General features: G+C 35.8%; 1 pseudogene; it reads right to left on the minus strand.

The window, feature by feature from the left end:
- Positions 1-5,769: 5,769 nt before the first annotated feature.
- On the minus strand, positions 5,770-9,778 carry LOC146937060 (uncharacterized; annotated as a pseudogene).
- Between the last annotated feature and the right edge of the window lie 3,941 nt (positions 9,779-13,719).

Here is a 13,719-nt window from a genome sequence, read left to right on the forward strand (position 1 = left end):
TGAGAGATTAGCTGGCCAAGCCTTTTATTGCTTCTTGGATGGGTATTCGGGGTATAATCAAATTGCAGTGGCTCCGGAAGATCAAGAAAAGACTGCCTTCACTTGTCCATTTGGAGTGTTTGCTTATCGAAGGATGCCCTTTGGGCTGTGTAATGCGCCGGCAACCTTTCAAAGGTGCATGCTTTCCATCTTCTCTGATATGATAGAGAAGAACATTGAGGTATTTATGGACGACTTTTCTGTTTTTGGTAAGTCTTTTGATCAATGCTTGTTCCATTTAAATGCTGTACTTAAAAGATGCACCGAAACTAACCTTGTTTTGAATTGGGAAAAATGTCATTTTATGGTAACTGAAGGTATAGTTTTGGGGCATAAAATAAGTGCTAAAGGCATTGAGGTAGACCAAGCCAAGATAGAGGTTATAGAGAAACTTCCTCCACCCATCAATGTTAAAGGAGTGAGGAGTTTCTTGGGGCATGCCGGTTTCTATCGGCGGTTCATAAAAGACTTTTCTAAAATTTCCAAACCCCTCTGTAACCTCTTAGTCAAAGAAAATGAGTTTAATTTTGATTCTGAATGTCTAAATGCTTTTTCTTTGATTAAAAACAAGTTGGTGACTGCACCAATAATCATTGCACCTGATTGGAATTTACCTTTTGAACTTATGTGTGATGCAAGTGATTATGCTGTTGGTGCAGTCCTAGGCCAACGCAAGAACAAATTTTTTCATGCAATTTACTATGCAAGCAAGGTTTTAAATGAAAATCAAGTTAACTATTCCACAACTGAAAAGGAGTTGCTTGCGGTAATCTTTGCATTGGAAAAATTTCGTTCTTATCTAATAGGCTCCAAAGTCATTGTTTTTACAGATCATGCAGCTCTCAAATATCTCTTAACTAAAGGGGATTCAAAGCCTCGACTGTTGAGGTGGATCCTATTATTGCAAGAATTTGATCTTGAAATTCGTGACAAGAAGGGAGTCGAGAACGTGGTAGCTGACCACCTCTCAAGGCTGGAGAATGATGAGGTAACAAAGAAGGAGAAGGCCATCAAGGCCGAGTTCCCTGATGAACAGCTGTTTGCTATTGGAGAAAGACCTTGGTTTGCTGACATGGCAAACTTTAAGGCCGGCAACATAGTTCCTGATGATCTGACCTACCCTCAGAGGAAAAAGTTCTTCAAAGATGCAAACCACTACTTGTGGGATGACCCATATCTGTTTAAGGTAGGTACTGACGGTTTGATTAGACGTTGTGTTGCAGGTGAGGAAGCACATAGTATCATGTGGCACTGCCATAGCTCAGCTTATGGAGGCCACCACAGTGGAGAAAGAACAGCTGCAAAAATTTTGCAAAGTGGATTCTGGTGGCCCACCCTTTTCAAAGATTGCCACGACTTTGTCACAAGATGTGACAGATGCCAAAGGACAGGTAACATATCAAAGAGGAATGAAATGCCCCTAAAAGGAATCATTGAAGTTGAACCATTTGATTGTTGGGGTATTGATTTTATGGGACCATTCCCTTCCTCTTACTCTTATCTCCATATTCTAGTCTGTGTTGATTATGTCACAAAGTGGGTTGAAGCGATACCATGTGTTGCCAATGATGCCAAAACGGTTGTCAACTTCCTTCAAAAGAATATTTTCACTAGGTTTGGAACCCCTAGAGTATTGATCAGTGATGGGGGGAAGCATTTTTGCAATAATTTTCTTGAAAATGTGCTCAAAAAGTATAACATTAAGCACAAAGTTGCAACTCCCTATCACCCACAAACTAGTGGTCAAGCAGAGGTTTCAAACCGACAGCTGAAACAGATTCTGGAGAAGACAGTTGCGTCAAATAGGAAAGATTGGTCTAGGAAATTAGATGACGCACTGTGGGCATATAGGACAGCCTTTAAGACCCATCTTGGGTTCTCACCCTATCAGTTAGTATATGGGAAGGCATGTCATCTTCCAGTCGAGCTAGAACATAAAGCTTATTGGGCCATTAAGGCCTTAAATTTTGATCAAGTAGCCGCTGGTAAGAAAAGAATTTTGAAACTTAATGAACTTGAGGAGATGAGGCTTAGAGCGTATGAAAATGCGCTCATCTATAAAGCCAGGACAAAAAGGTATCATGACAAAAACTTAGTGCCTAGGGATATTAACTGTGGACAGCTAGTTTTGTTGTATAACTCCAGGTTGAAGCTGTTTCCTGGGAAGCTCAAATCAAAATGGTCTGGACCATTCTTGGTCAAAAGTGTGTCACCATATGGAGCTGTTGAACTAGTGACACCTGAAGGAGATCGAAGTTTCAAAGTAAATGGACAAAGAGTTAAACCATACCTAGGTGGTGACCTACCAAAAGGAAGGGTGGCACTCATTCTGAAGGACCTCTGAGAATCCTTAGCAGTCAAGCTAGTGACGATAAAGAAGCGCTGGGTGGGAGGCAACCCACTACATGTTATTTTCAGTAATTTTTCTTTTGATGTATTTTCTTTTTATTTTCTTTTTAATGTCGAAGTCCATTGAACTTATTTCCCTATTGTAATTGCTCCTGCACTTGTTTATTATTAATGAATTTGTTTTGTTTCATGTGACCTATTCCAGTTTAGTAACAGTTGTTTGATGAAACGGTGTTCCAAAAGTTCTAAAGGAGGGGTGACTTGATTCAAAGGCGAAGTGTACGGCGTTGCTAGGTAGTCACATACTCCCAGAAATCTCAGCCATAAGGTTCATTGCCAAATCTTGTTTTTCAATTTACTTATATTTAGATTAGTTTTCCATGCGACTACATTTCTAGAACTTGCATTGTTTCTCTATTATTGATTGGTCTCTGTCAATTACACACTGAGGCAAAAGTGCTTGGTCCTGTGAGCCTTTTTGAAGCCTACCCTGTTTTAATTTGTTAAATTTATCCTTTCTTAACCAATTGTGAGCCGGTAGGATTAGAACTTTTTGTTCGGTGACAAACTACATTACAAGCCTAGAAACTTTTAGGACTTGTCCCTTAATGTATTTTCTGAGTTAAGGCATTGTAGAATGTTGCTAAAGATTAAGTTTGGGGTTGCTATTGGAATTTGCAACCAACTAAGTTTGGGGTGGGGGTACTAGAGAATTAGAGAACAAAAATGAAAAGAAATATGAAATTGACATGAAAAATACACACAAAAATGGTGTATCAAAAAAAAAAAAAAAAAAAAGAAATTGAATGATGAAAAAGGGACAAAACAGCTAAAATCCGAGTAACTTCAAACTCGAGTGTCCCTAAATGTTGAAAATGTTCTCTAGTACCTTTGCATTGATTGTATTTCCACAAGGTGAATGAAGGAAGGAATGAATTTTGTGCTTTAACTTCCGTAGGAATGCCTAACTCAAATTTTTTGTAGCCTACTTATCCAAATATATCCCACCTTTCACCTAAGCCCCGTTATAACCCTAAAGACCTCAAAAGTGTGTAATGATATTGACTTTGATTGATATTTAGAAACTTTTCAAGCGTATGGTAATATGTAGACCTGCATGTCGACTGGTAGAACCCTGTTTCAATTTGATGCGAGGAGTTGTGAATTGGTGGATGCGAACAAGTCAAACTAGCTCATCTTTAGCTAGAAGGAGAATGAACTTTTGGGTACTATCGTTTTGTCAGGTAACTGTTATTTTACTGTCATTTGTCACTGTTGCAAGCAAATTCCTTGAGGACAAGGAATGGTTTAAGTTTGGGGTTGTGATGACATCCTGTCATTACGTAATATTAGGGACTTATTGTGACATTTTGATAGAGTTCTCATGCAATTTATACTGTTCTGGAGTGCAATAAGCTTAAAATTTGAAGTCTGTTCGAAGGAAATCGCGCCACGCCAATTTCAAGCCGTGCTGCGATTTTTGAAGCAAAATTACATCCTCCCTGTTTGAGGGAAATCGCGGCACGCCATAATACAAGGCGCGGCGCGATTTTGATGGGTCAGGCCCATAACTTCTATAAATACTGCACTCAAGCTGAAGAACAAGGGTTACGATTTTGGAGAGCAAAGTGCGATTTTGAGACATCGGAGACGGCTAGAAGGGCGATTTCTTCATCCTTTTACCAATTCATGTATGTTTTAATTATTTCATTGATTATGCTATTTGTAAACTCGATTATGAGTAGCTAAATCTCTTAGAGATTAGATCCGAGATGAATCTTTGTAACCCTAATTGACACATGTTGCTGTGAAACTCTATTTTGTTTATGAATTCAATTCTAGTTTATTCAATTCAATTGTTCTTAATGCTTTTTATATCTTGATCACATATAACTTGATTTCGTGAGAATGAATGACCACTGACCATGGCTTTCAACTTAGACCTAATTGAATTGTTCTAATAAACAGGGTTAGTCTAGGAATAGATAATCGTTTGTTAGTGATAATAGGTTAACGTTCGGTAAAACCTTCAAGAATTAATAGACCACCTAAGGAATTAGGGGCTGTAGTTTAAGAAGAGAGTCCTAACTCAAGGGATTGATTAGGGCTATTTTGTTAATCATCGTAAACTAGAAGAGGGTTCATAACAAATAGGTGCAGTAGACCAATTAGGGGAACTTAGAGGATTCGACGGATCTGATCTCATCTTTCTCTCTTATTTTCTTAATCAAATCTAATTTCTTTTATTTGATTTCATAAAATCAAACCAAATCTTCTGCCTAGTGGCAAACTAAAAATAAACTTTACACATCCTAAATTATATAACGAAATTGAATTATAGAAGTTAAAAACAGTCCTCGTGGGATCGATATTTTTACTACTTCGATAGTATTTGGTGCACTTGCCAAACGTCTATCAGGTTTGTTTCGTGCCCCATGCGTATGAGAGAGAAAAATCGATTGAAAGGGAAAAAAGTGGTTGAAATATATATATATATATATATATATATCAAAGTATATGTATGAGGAATAATAAAATTGGTGTTTGGCAAACCTAAAGAAGGAAAAATGTTAGATGAAAAGAAGGTTTGGGGATCCTGCTTGTGCTCAAAATATGTAAATATGTGATTAACAAAAATCTATTTATTTATAGTTAACATTTGCATTAGAATATGCTGCTAAAAGATAACATAATAACTAATCGAACCTTTTTTTTATCAAAAAAAAAAAATTAATCGAACCTTTTTTTTCCTCAAACATAAAAACTAATTGAATGATATAGTGCTAAAAGATTAGTAATAACTAAGTGAAACTTCTTTCCCTAAAAACAAATAAACAAATTGGAGTCTTTTAATCATAAAATAAGATCGTATATGTAAACTTTGTTGAAAGTATTATATGTAGTTTGTTGAGATATTTCTGCTACATAAAATATTAGAAATTCAATAAAAATTTAAAGAAAATATTGAGTGGATAAAATCAAAATGTTGTTGAGATATTTATGTTAAATAAAATATTGGTTTTTAAAAATATAAAAAATAATAAATATATTGAGAATGAATGTGAAAGTGACACGTGGCATAAAAAACCTTACTTTATATATATACTATTGATTAATTGATTGATTGATTGATGTGTAGTTTGTTGAGATATTTTTGCTACATAAATTTTTTTTTTTTTTTTGCTAAGCGAGGAGATTGGACAAGCATCAAGAGGAAACACCGACATCCCAACTAGGTTGGCACCCCGGGAAATCTCCATCCTATGCCGCCAAACTCTAACATTTTATTAAAAAAAAGGGAAAAACTGTACAAGAAGAGGGGGGACTATGCCAAAACCCTCAGAAAATAAAGAAACAATACAAACAGCAGACTATAAGTCCCTAAGGAAATCTGTAACTAGGTAAACCTACCCTTTCCCGAAAGAAATCAAGATACAATGCAGCAGGTAATACATCTAACCAAACAGATCCCTGCAAAGAATGACCCATATTTGCTAACCTATCCGCACAACAATTACCTTCACGAAAAATGTGAGAAGAAATAACTTGAATACCCAAACTACGGGCATTATGCCATCTGTTTCGAAGCATAACTGGCACTAATGAAGGATTAGAAAAAAATTAGCAAAGCACTAGTGGAATCACTCTCCAACCATAACTGTCGCCACCCATGAGCAGAAGCATGCTCCATGGCTAAAATGATAGCAAGAACTTCGGAATGATAAACCGATGCCCCCCCAATGTTACAACAGAAGGCACCAAGAAAAGAGCCCCTAGAGTCCCGAAAAAGACCTCCACAAGCTGCATGTCCAGCAATGACGGAACCATCAGTGTTAACCTTCAGCCAAGGAGAAGAGGGAGCTTTCCACAACATCGGGATGATTTCTTTTACAGTACGACAATGAGCATCAACAGAAAAAACATCCAAAAGCTGAGAGTCAGATGGCAAACATTTTCCAGTTGAGGTATTACCAGATAAAGCCACCCAGGAATGAATGCGAACCTTTGCAGAATAAAAGGTTGTAACTTGCGAAGAGAACCACATGCTGTTTCTAGCAAGCCAAATAGTATGCACCGTATGTATAACTGATGCTAGGAAAATATCAGCTGTCTGCGAAGAACAATAAGCAGGAAGGCAAGAGAGAAGAGAGAGAGCTGAAGTACAGTCTATGGAACAATTAAGTTTACCACCAAGCCAAGACCAGAGATCAGTTGCAAAAGGGCACTAAAGAAATAGATGTTCAGACGTTTCATCCATTTTCAAGCAAAAGCAACAAGCTGAAACAATTACACAGCCCCGCGCTCTATGATTTTCATCCGTAGGCATTTTACCATGCAATAATCGCCAAAAAGTAAAAGAGTGAGAAGGGGGAATGCACCCCTGCCAAATCAGATCCGCCCAAGGCAACTTTTGAGCTGTCGGCTTCAGAAAATCAATCGCCAATTTCAAAGACAATTTACCATCAGCGGAGTGTGACCAAACAAAAGTGTCCTGTAGAGGAACACAAGGTAAAGGAATGGAAGGAAGCTTGTCAGTCACAACCGCAGTCATAAGAGATGGTGGCAAATTCCACCCTCCATCAACAATAATATCCGACACTTTACCAGTGAAACCAGCAAGAAAGAACGGATCAACATTAAATAAAACAACAAGAGAGGTACCAAGCCAATTGTCATTCCATAGAGAAATATTCTCACCCGTGCCCACAATCCACAAAGAGTTATCAAGCACCGTACCTATGTGAGTTTTAATACCAGACCAAACAGAAGATTTAAAATAATGGTTAAGAGGTTTACCATTGGAAAAAAATCTACGCTTCATGATGTATGCCCATTGCGAGTCTGTGGATAAAAGCTTCCATGCTAATTATAACATTGCCGCTTCATTAATTAAACTTGTTGGCTTCAAATATAACCCACCTTCCGCCCATGGTCGACTGATACACTTCCAAGAAACCGTGCATAACTTCCTAGAAAGAACATCTCCGCTCCAGATAAAATTTTTAATCCAGGTGTCCAATAATCGAAGCAGACGACGTGGCCACGTATAAACATGAAAAGAGTAGAGTAACATGCCATGGATAATAGATTTAACCAGCTGAACCCGTCCCATGATAGAAAGAAGAGACCCCTTCCATGAAGAAAGTTTAGTCTTTATCCTGTCGGCAATCATTTGAAAGTGAACAACTTTTGGCTTGCCTTGAAAAATTGGACACCCCAAATAAAGGAAAGGAACGTGTCCCACAGTGAAACCTAACATGTCTGAAATCATCTGAGCACGCGTTGAATTCATAGCACCAGTGTACAATCGGCTTTTAGCATTGTTAATAATTTGTCCGGACACCTTAGAATATCTATGGAAAATATTTAGAAGCACACGAATATTACGCTTAGTTCCTGTACAAAAAATCATAACATCATCAGCATATAATATGTGCGTAGGAAGAGAAACCCCACGACAATAAGTCATAGGATGCAGCCTCCTTGATGCTACCGCCAAAGAGATGGACCTACCCAAGACATCTTCGGCCAAGCAGAATAAGAGAGGGGATAATGGATCCCCTTGTCGAACCCCTATAGTGCAAGAGAAGAAACCCACAGCCTTACCATTAACCAACACAGACAGCCGAGCTGAATTCAATATAGCTAGAATCCAATTCACAAAAGTCTCAGCAAAACCGAAACCCCTAAGAACATTAAGCAAAAAATTCCAGTCTAAAGTGTCAAAAGCCTTCGCAATATCGACCTTTAAAGCTACATTACCTCCATATTGATGCTTGTCAAGTAAATTAATAGCTTCCGATGCAAAAATCACACATTCATAAATATTACGATCACGAATAAATCCACGTTGCTCAATTGAAACAATCCGCATAGCAATAGGTGCCAATCTGTCTGCAAGGATTTTAGTGATAACTTTAAACTGAAAATTAGCTAGAGCAATAGGGCGATAGTCTCCCATCACTCTCGGCCCTGGAACCTTTGGAATAAGCACAATCAAATTGTTATTAATATTTGCAGGAAGAGCATCAGTAATAAAAAACTCCTGAACCGACTGGACTACATCCGTACCAACAATGTCCCAATAGGTTTGATAGAAAAGTCCTCCAAACCCATCAGGACCCGAGGCACCATCCCCGTTAAGGGAAAACACCGCATTCCTAATCTCATCAAATTGAGGAACACGCATCAGCTGCTGGTTATCATCATCTGATACCATAGATGGGATAGTCTCCTCAATCAAATTATTCTGCGTACAGTTATTAGGAACAGTAAAAATGGACTTGAAATAATTAACCACGTGTACCTCAATGTCCTCAGGGTCAGTAAGCATTCTGTCACCATCTTGCAAAAAAGAAATAGAATTCTTTGAAGCCCGGATTCTTGCTACTCTGTGAAAATAAGCCGTATTTCTATCCCCATGTATAAACCGCTGGTTTCTAGCTTTTTCCTTCCAAAGCTCCTCTTGATAATGCAAAGCTTTGGTTAGAATAAATTGAGCCTCAATATCTTGCATATAAAGCTGATCCGAAAAACCATCAGTGTCAATAATTTGTTGAATTCTATTCACTTCATCCACTGCCAAACGAACTTGTCTGTCAACGTCACCGAAGACCGTACGGTTCCAATGAGAATAAATATTTTTCATGTGCTTGAGCTTGGCCTGTAGCCGAGACATACCATGCCCCCGGAACCTCATTGTCCAATTCTCAACAAGAAGCCTGCGACAATCAGCATGGGAAGTCCAAGTTTTAAAAAATTTAAAAGTGCCGCCACTATGTGCTGTAGACAACTCAGCCGTCAATAAGAGAGGATGATGATCTGATTGATGCCTCACTAAGGCCGAACAAGAAGTTCTGCGCCAAAAATTAATCCAATCCACATTACAGATAGCCCTATCAAGGCGAAGTGCCACATTTTCTGAACCAAGCCTGCCATTGGACCAAGTATAAAAAGTACCCAACGTGCTGAGATGATTTAATAAATTTGCATTAGACCAATTCAGAAAATCCAGACAAGATAAAGATGGAGGAGGCCGACGACCACGCTTCTCATGAGCACCCAACACCGCATTAAAGTCACCAATAAATAACCAAGGACCGGGAAAGCGCCCTTGGAGATGAGACAAGTCTGCCCAAAGTTGCCGACGCTTCAAATAAAAATTACTAGCATAAACCGCAGCAATATATACAAGAGAATTTTGACAAGACACTTGTAAGACTATGCATTGATCCGACACAAACAAAACCATAGGGAGAGTGACCTTGCCCCAAAGTGCCCATAAATTCGGTTGCAAATTTTCTCTAACATTCAAACAATAATTTGAAACACCAATACTATGCCAGTACCACAAAGGAACATCATCAAAAAGAATCATAGGCTCCACAATAAAAATAAAAATAAAATATAGAAATTCAATAAAAATAAAAATAAAATATTGAGTGCATAAGATCAAAAGTTTGTTGAGATATTTATATTAAATAAAATATTGGTTTTTAAATATAGAAAAAATAATAAAAATATTGAGAATGAATGTGGAAGTGACACGTGGCATAAAAAACCTTACTTTATATATACACTATGTAACGCCCAAATTAAAAGTGTCTAAAATTTTCAGCAAGAGCGTTAAAAACTGATATTGGATACATTAATTATACAATACGGAACGACATAAGTCGGGAATTCAAATACGAAAGCATACTTGAGTCATATGTTACATTATTTAATTTATACATAAACCGTCTAATGAAACTCATACAACTTAAGTTCATTTCACACAAGCTTATAATATAACATAATATCAAGCTCTGAGACACAAGAGCTAGATCCACGATAGCACGATCAATCCGTAGCTTTCTCCTTACCCTTGCCACGAGAAACCTATGAACCTGAACAAAGAAGGAAAGGGATGAGACATAATGTCTCAGTGAGTTCTACCTAACCCTAGGCTAATGGTAACCTCAGGGAAACCTACGATCACCACATGTCTACAATACAACCTGACGGTTGATTATACGTGTGTGGTCATGCTTACCTAGACGAGAGTGCATGCTAAAGCCCTCATAGGTTCGTCTTAACTTATCATAAGCTTTACTTACATCTTACGTGTTATGGCGGATACAGGGGATTCTAAGTCCGCTATGTTAAGATATGATAAACATATCAAGGCCTAAGCTTAACATGTTCATGACACGTTCCTAAACCTGACGATTTAATGAAAACCTAAGATCATTATTGGTACAGTTTCATATCTAACTACGTATCATATCATTTCTTACATAAATCATATACATTCTTTATGTTAGGAGTTAGCGTTGAACTACAACATTATCTAAGTTCACTTTACGAAAAGTCCCAGGTGGAGTAGTCCGAATACAATCCCATACATAACCGATAAAAACCTATCTAAGGAAAATATCGGACTCCCTCAGCAACGTGCGGGCCCCTCTTGCGAAGCTTGTCCCGTTTCCCTAACGGGAAACCCCTTGTGTTCCCAACCTAGCGTGGATCGCAAGAGACACGACACCTACGTTTTACATATTCATTCTTAGTGAATAGATTAAACTAATCGTCTCACGTCTTAACATATATATAATTCATGATTAACGTTCTAATTCTCGACAACTATATCGAGGCTCTAATTTCATTCCCTTTCTTAAAGTATTGTTTACTATCCGATCAAAAACCTACTATATCTCTTGCATGTCATGCTTTATTAAATTAGTTAAATACTTGCTTCACATTCAAGAAAACATTTAAAAGTTTATCCAATAGGGTCTTGGCTTGAGGGGTTTACTTTTGTAAAAAGTGGCTTTCTACTCGCTTTGGCTAGTTGGAGGCGAGCAGGACAGTGGTTTTGTGCTTTCTACTCGCCATGGCGAATAATAGCTCGCCCCGGCGAGTTATGACAGTTCAGAATGTGTAAAAATGGTATTTTTAGCCCAAAAACCTCAAAACCAAGTATCTCCAACTATAATATGACTCTAAGGATCATAGAAAACCTGTAAAACATTAACATAACAAGTATTCACAAGATAAGCAAGCATGACAAGAAGAGGGGTAACATTTCTCTATATATAAACCCTAAAAGTTCATGATTTCTTACAAGAGCAATCACATAACCCCATGGGTGAAATCTATCTAAGAACTCACCTTGATTAAACTGAAGATAAGCTCAAAATCCCTAGACCTTGACAGAATAACCCTAGAAAGAAAATCTCTAGATGAGAGAAACTATGTTGGTGAAGCTTTCTTCAAGAATTTCCTAGCCAACACTCTTAGTTCTACTAATCTCTTGCTTGATTCTTGCTAAAATAAGGATTGAGTGAAGATTAGGTGAAGAGAAGGAGGGAGAGAACCGATTTTTCTAGAGAGAAGGAGGAGCAAAATTTTGTGTCAAACCCTAGAGAGATAAGCGATGAAAAATTATGAAGAATTTTGGACTCTAAGTCCTTATATACTCCTTCCATGAACAATTACAAAATTACCCTTAGCCTTAAACACGCGCATTTTAACGTTATCAGGTAAAACATCGTATCATTAATAAGCGGGATATTACACACTATTGATTGATTGATTGATTGATGTGTAGTTTGTTAAGATATTTCTGCTACATAAAATATTAGAAATTCAATAAAAATTTAAAAAAAAAATACTGAGTACATAAGATCAAAAGTTTGTTGAGACATTTATGTTAAATAAAATATTGGTTTTTAAAAATAGAAAAAATAATAAAAATATTGAGAATGAATGTCGAAGTGACACGTGACATAAAAAATTTTACTTTATATATATATACATATATATATATATATATATATATATATATATATATATATATATATATATAATATTGATTGATTGATTGATGTGTAGTTTGTTGAGATATTTATGCTACATAAAATATTAGAAATTCAACAAAAATTAAAAATAAAATACGGAGTGCATAAGATCAAAAGTTTGTTGAGATATTTATGTTAAATAAAATATTGGTTTTTAAAAATAGAAAAAATAATAAAAATATTGAGAATGAATGTGGAAGTGACATGTGGCATAAAAAACCTTACTTTATATATATACTAGTATATTTACCCGGCGTTGCCCGGGTTAGGCATATAATTTTGTATACTCGTAAATTTATAGATGCACAGACAAATATAATTAACTGGATTTAGTAAAATTATTAACATATATATAGAATAAAATAAACATTTTTTAAGTATCCGGACCTGCAAAAATCTGTACCCATTATTATATTAGTAAAATTATACAATTGTCATATTACTTGAATAAAAATCTTCTCGTCATGAAATAAAATATAATTGTATTGTCTAATTAATGATTTTTGTTTGATTAGTAATTTCTTGTCAAGTGAAAGTGTGTGGTATAATATTTTTTTCTTAAAAAAATAGAAGGAATAAGTCTAAGATGTGTCAATTCAGTGGTAAAAGTCTGACTTTGTAACTTCAAGAGATGTTGTCCAAATCTCACATGAAACGGTTGTAAAATGATCATTAGAATCACACTTATTAAAAAAAAAATTACGAATAAATTCTACATAATTTCAATTATTTTTTAATAATGCATTTTTTTGTATAAAAAAATTGCTTTACACGTTGATATTTTCAAATATTTGTAAATATCTTAATATCCACTAATACTCGCTTGGCGGATATTCATGCAAATGTGAAAATAACATAAATATCAGTTTTATCAAATAAAGAGAGATAACTACTACGTATATCCGTGGACATCCATTATCATCTCTGGTAAGAGTATAGTAACAACAACAATAAAATAATCATAATAATAATTATATTAAAAAATAATAATAAACTAACACTTCCATTAAAAAAAATAATCTCAAAGTATAAAGAGAAAAAAAATTGTTCCGAGTCCAAAAATAAAACAAACCTTATGATAGTTGATTCAAAAATGATAAATATTTATTTTATATTCTAAATAACCGCAACAAAATTTTGTTAATATATAAGAAAATAAACATCTAAGAAGAACAAATGAAAGAAACATTGATAAATTTAGCTTTTTCAGTTGTTGTTTGACAAATGAAAATGTTCAACATCGTATCTTTTTTGCTTATATACCACAAAGCATAGTAAAACAAAATGAAAACGTACTAAAAAATAAATGAGTATCTTTCACTCTTTATTCTCAGAAGAAAAAAGAAACACCCATACAACAAATAAAGAATAATAAGATGAAAAAAAATAACATAGAATAATTATACTGAAAGGAAAATAGTCAAAGATAAATACTATAAAGTAAGAAAAATCCCTAATAAATAGAATGACAAAGAGTGTTGGGGAAAAA

This window comes from Medicago sativa, chromosome 3 (assembly GCF_051527215.1).
Source record: "Medicago sativa cultivar Bolivia chromosome 3, Bolivia_mono, whole genome shotgun sequence".
Classification (NCBI taxonomy): domain Eukaryota; kingdom Viridiplantae; phylum Streptophyta; class Magnoliopsida; order Fabales; family Fabaceae; genus Medicago; species Medicago sativa.